Source organism: Dromiciops gliroides, chromosome 3 (genome assembly GCF_019393635.1).
Source record: "Dromiciops gliroides isolate mDroGli1 chromosome 3, mDroGli1.pri, whole genome shotgun sequence".
Lineage (NCBI taxonomy): Eukaryota > Metazoa > Chordata > Mammalia > Microbiotheria > Microbiotheriidae > Dromiciops > Dromiciops gliroides.
The window spans coordinates 383,820,953-383,826,871 of NC_057863.1; the positions used below are offsets into that span (position 1 = coordinate 383,820,953).

The 5,919-nt window shown below is 42.5% G+C and overlaps 1 pseudogene; it reads left to right on the plus strand.

Moving 5' to 3' along the window:
* Window positions 1–3,642: 3,642 nt before the first annotated feature.
* Window positions 3,643–4,929, plus strand: LOC122750491 (annotated as a pseudogene).
* Window positions 4,930–5,919: the final 990 nt, after the last annotated feature.

The following is a 5,919-nucleotide window of genomic DNA, read 5'->3' on the forward strand; positions in this document are numbered from 1 at the left end:
AAATGAAGGGTAATTACCTATCTGTCATGATTTCAAATTAAAATCTTCTTAGTAGGGTTTGGATTAAGTCATCATTAAGTCCATCCACAAATAGGCATTTGTTAAGTGCTTGGTTTGGACTGGGCACTGGGCCCTTAAGAGAAAAATGCCCAAAGTCTCTGCCCTCAAGGAGCCCACGGCTTCCTGGCTGTCCTCTGTAGTTCCTCACCTAGCCAGCTGTGTGACCTGGAGGAAACTACATCACCTCTCTGGGTCCAAGTTTTCCCATCTATAAAATAAAGGTAAAGATAGTTACCCCTGGCCCACTGAGGGAGCTACTGCAAAGAAAAACAACCATCAAGAGCTATGGAGATGGGAGTTCTTTTTGGGTCAAAATAGGTACAAACAAAAAACAATAGCACCACCAAAACCCTATCCTCCCTCAGTTCGCTAACCCCTCCTAATCAGGTGAGGCTCACCAGGGAGGAGGATCAGTGGGCAGACAGCTCCCCCTCCCCTTTGGTGTCTCCAGAGCCCCTAAGGCCAAAGTGTAGAAGGTTCCACCCAAGAAGGGCTGAAGATTGGGAGGTGGTAACCCAGATAGAGATGGTTGGTCTTCAGCAGTCAAGGGGTGCTCCCACATTTGTCTTATCATCCTCCCCCAATTCCCTATCTTCCTCATCTCTGCTCCTGCCTGGAGGCTGGAGGAAGTGGTGAGCTGCAAGAGGACCAATCAGAGAGCTCCCTGACTCGAGGCTGAGGATGATTCAGCCACCTTCCTAGCACCTTCCTCAGCCAAGGGGAGCGAGAGGAGGGACACAGACCACATTCAGAGTCTGGCTGCTGTTAGTCTCAGTCTAGCGGGTGACTGGGCAAACCATGCCTCCTCCTATGGGCTAGCAGCCAACTCACCCCCACAGACAGGTGTTGTGAGGATCGAGTCAACGCATTTCACCAAACCTTTATTGAGGGAAAGCACTAGATATGGGGCAGACAGAGCTAAAAAGGACACCATCCCTGCCCACCCGGGACTTCTGCCCTACTGACCAAATGAATGAGTATGACTGGGCTCTGATCAGCCTTGAGTGCTAAGCTCACGGGGACTATTCTTATTGGTCTAACTCACCACTAAAATGGTATTCAGTTACGTCCACAGCTGAGATCTGGAAAGGAAACCCAGAGGTAGAGGTGGTCAGTCAGGTCAGGGGACTGGGCTTTGCCAGCCTTTGCTTCTGAATGATGGTCCCCAGAGAGCTGCAAAACCTACCTTTTTGAGATAAATAACAGGACCAGAGCGCCCCCCCCCCCCATGTCATGGAAAACAAGAACATTTTACAGGGAGTGTCCAGCCAAGAAGATGTCCCCTCCCTACGAAGTCCCACCTGACTTCCTCAGCCCACCATGGACATTCCCTCCCTACCTTCTCCCAAGGCCTGCCTGGCTCCACCCCTCATCAGTCACTCAGCATAGACCTCCTTCCACAGCAAACATTTGAAGACTCAACCCCCAATGATTCTGTTAACTTCTGCTACGTTCAGAAATGTGCATAAGACAGGTCCCATCTGCACAGCGCTCCTCCTTTAGGAGAGGAACATGAGAAGTAACTCTAAGACTAAGTGAGGTGGGAGAAGTACATTAGAGAAGAACCACTTCAGTTCTTGCCATGGAGCGGAGCTTCCAGTCCAAAGTCTTGGCTCCCATCTAGACTGAGCAAGGGACCTTGAGGAAGAAGTATCTGCCTTCCTGTCCTTCTCCATCTCCAGGGGCTGTGGCAGGCACTAAGTAGTACTGAAGTCCCTAGCCCTGCAAGATAGTCCTCCTTTAAAGACTGGAAGTCAGAGTACTGGAGTCAAGTCCTGCTGTGTGACCCTAGGCAGGTTACGGAAAGTCTCTGAACATGTTTTCTCTCTAGAAGGGGAACATCTTACTAGTATATCCTCTCTTATAAGAGGAAAGGTGTTTTAGAAATCATGAAACTGTATTAATGTGCCTTATAATTGTTGCTGTTGTTAGTTGACATCACGTTGTTGACCTAAAAAGGGCAGCTAAGTGGCATAGTGGATAAAGCAACGGCCCTGGATTCAGGAGTACCTGAGTTCAAATCCAGCCTCAGACACTTGACACTTAACTAGCTGTGTGACCCTGGGCAAGTCACTTAACCCTCATTGCCCTGCCCCCCCCCATGACCTAAAAACAATTTTAAAGGAGCATGTTTTCCATACTATTAGAAAATAAAATATTATTAAAGTATCATTTTGTGATGCTTGCAATTTTGTCTTTCTCCTCATTTACATTGTTGCCATCCTACTCAGCATTTATACATAGATACAAGCCATCTATTTCCGAAAGAACAAATTTCTCTAGTATCTCAAAGTTGTTCCCTCTCTGGAAGGGAAAGCACCTGGAGCAAATAAGTCTTAGCCCTGTCAAAAGGAGTATACATTTAATTTATCATTTGTTTCAGACGAAGAGTTTTTAGGCACCTTGAAGAAAATAACATTAAAAAAAAAAGAACTTGCAAGTAATTTCCTTTTCTCCAATGTGCTATAATATTTTGAGAATGCTATGAGCTGGGAAGGAGGGGATAGAGAGAGAGAGATACATCTGTTTTCTTTGAGAACATGCAGGTATGACCAGGCAGTTCACCCAATTTATTTGACATCATCGACTGTTATTCCCCAGGATCAATCATATTTTATAATGAGCCTGTTCCTTTCCTTAGCAGGTCTGTCATGAAGGGCTAAACAAGGAAATGAAAACTTTGCCCAAGGGGTCTCAGAAAATGAAAATCTGCTTATGGGTGGCTTCTTTGAGTTGGTTGTCATTTTTTTCAAAACAGTACTACTATGGGAAACTGCTCAGATTATTCACAGCCAATTTAGCTATCTTTTTATACTCAAACTCAATTTTCAATTCTTCTAACCCTGTCTCCATTCCTCTTCATGGATCCTTGCACTATTTTTCAAAGTACTAAGTCTGGCAGAGATACCGATTAATTTCCCTTTCTTCCCAGTCACACTGGAACTTAACCCACCTGTTGCAGGATAACTTCTTTAAATATATCTACATAAGAAACATATTGCTTTTTTTTTTTTTTAGTGAGGCAATTGGGGTTAAGTGACTTGCCCAGGGTCACACAGCTAGTTAAGTGTTAAGTGTCTGAGGCCAGATTTGAACTCAGGTGCTCCTGAATCCAGGGCTGGTGCTCTATCCACTGCGCCACCTAGCCGCCCTGAAACATATTGCTTTTTGTCTTTTCTGTACCCCAATATCACATATATGCAACACCACACAAATTAACATACTATTATGTCTTTTATCATTTATCAAGTGTTTCTTATATAGATGATGCGATTCACTACTGCTTTCATTTCTCTCCCACTCCCCAGGGAAAATGCAAACAAGTGGATCTGAAACCATGTTCTGTGACATCTGACAAGTTACATGACATGTCATTTAAATTTTCTGGCCCTCAGATTCTTCATATATAAGTTGGAAAAAATAATTACATTGCCTAAACTACAAAGCTATTGCAAAGCTCAAATAAATTAATGAAACTGGAAGGCCTTTATACCTTATAAAGTGCTTTAAAGTGTAATCTTTGGCCTCTTCCTCTAGGTCCCATATTGAACTGGAGTTGGAGGCAGGGAGTCTGGTCTCAAAATGGAAATAAAACTGCCCTCTGGCTGCCACCAGCACGACTCTGGCCGCTGTCGCTGCAGCTGTGGGGAGGAGGGTCAGGATCCAAAGGAACCAAAGCAGTTGAGAAAACTGTTTATTGGTGGCTTGAGCTCTGAAACTATGGATGATAGTTTAAGAGAACACTTTGGGGTGCGAATGGAGGGAGGAAGAGAAGTTGGAACACAAAGGTTTTAAAAATTTGATGTTAAAATTTTGTTTTTACATATATTTTGGAAAATAAAATTCTATTAAAAAATAAAATTAAATAAAATTAAAAAATAAAAAAAGAGAGAGAGGAAGAGAACAACAACAAAAAAGAGATAACTTTGAAAAATGGGGCACTCTCACGGATTGTGTGGTCATGAGAGATCCCCAAACTAAACGTTCCAGAGGCTTTGGCTTTGTGACTTATTCTTGTGTAGAAGAAGCAGCCATGTGTGCTTGGCCACATAAGGTTGATGGGAGTGTAGTGAAACCAAAGAGAGCTGTTTCTAGAGAGGATTCTGTAAAACCTGGTGCACATCTAACCGTGAGGAAAATTTTTGTTGGTGGCATTAAAGATACAGAAGAATATAATTTGAGAGACTACTTTGAAAAGTGTGGCAAGATTGAAACTATAGAAGTTATGGAAGATCAAGAGAGCAGAAAGAAGAGAGGATTTGCATTTGTAACTTTTGATGATCATGATACAGTTGACAAAATTGTTGTTCAGAAATATCCTATCAATGGGCATAACTGTGAAGTGAAAAAGGCCCTTTCGAAGCAAGAGATGCAGTCTGCTGGCTCACAAAGAGGTCGTGGAGGTGGATTTGGCAGTTTCATGGGATGAGGAGGAAACTTTGGAGGTGGTGGAGGAAACTTTGGTGCAAGAGGTGGTTATGGTGGTGGTAGCAGTGGCAGCAGAGGCAGTCATGGAGATGGTAGATATAATGGATTTGGTGGAGATGGTGGCAACTATGGAGGTGGTCTGGTTACAGTAGTAGAGGGGGTTATGGTGATGGTGTTGGACCTGGATATGGAAACCAAGGTGGTGGATACAGTGAAGGAGGAGGAGGATATGATGGTTACAATGAAGGAGGAAATTTTGGTGGTGGTAACTATGGTGGCTGTGGGAACTATAATGATTTTGGAAATTATAGTGGGCAGCAGCAATCAAATTATGGACCCATGAAAGGTGTCAGTTTTGGTGGAAGGAGCTCAGGCAGTTCTTACAGTGGTGGTTATGGATCTGGTGGTAGAAGTGGTGGATATGGTAGCAGAAGGTTCTAAAAATTCAACAGAAGAGGGCTACAGTTCTTAGCAGGAGAGAAGGGGAGGTGTTGTCAGGAAAGCTGCAGGTTACTTTGAGACAGTTATCGCAAATGCATTAGAGGAACTGTAAAAATCTGCCACTGAAGGAAGTGGCAGTTTCTGCAGCTTAAACAGGAAACCCTTCTTGTTCAGGACTGTCATAGCCACAGTTTGCAAAAAGCGCAGCTATTGATTAATGCAATGTAGTGTTAATTAGATGTACATTCCTTTTCATTACATCAGGTATATTGCCTTGTAAATTGTAGTAGTGGTACCAGCAATAAAAAAATTAAGGAATTTTTAACTTTTCAAAAAAAATGTAATTATCAGGGTCATTGTTGCAATTATTATCTTCCCATCCAGTTTGCAGTTGATTGAATATAGTTATTGTGTCTTATGTGTGCTTATCACATATCTCTCTTGCTCAGTGGCTAGCAAAGTATGCAGTAAATATTTGATTGAAGAAATGATCTGACAGTCTATGTTCTGCCTTGAAATATTCTCTGTTATTGATAAGAGTTTTAAACTAAAAGTTTCTGCATCTAAGACAAGTAGCAGAAGGGGAATATAAAGGGAGAAAAGCTCACCTTTTTAAGGGTACCACTAAAGGAGGAAAAGTACATGTCAGAGATATACCGCAAGGCCTCTAAGCTTCTGAAATGGGAGTGAATGTCTCAGAAATGATGATGGGGCTGTCAGCAATCTCTAAACTTTAAGTTTACGACAAAACTCCAGTCATCCCACCCTAGTTACAACTTTAGTTATTAGTTTCTTCAGAGACACAGAAATGTTGAAAGGGAGCTGAGGGAATAACATCTTATGAATGACTATAGGGACAATTATCAAATTTAATGAAAGAAAACCTTTAATTAAGCTTCCTCCAAAACGGCAAAAAGACATCTGAGTTATGAATTATTGTTTGCCTCCTTGATTAGTTGGATTTCCTCATTGATTCCCACAGCATGATTT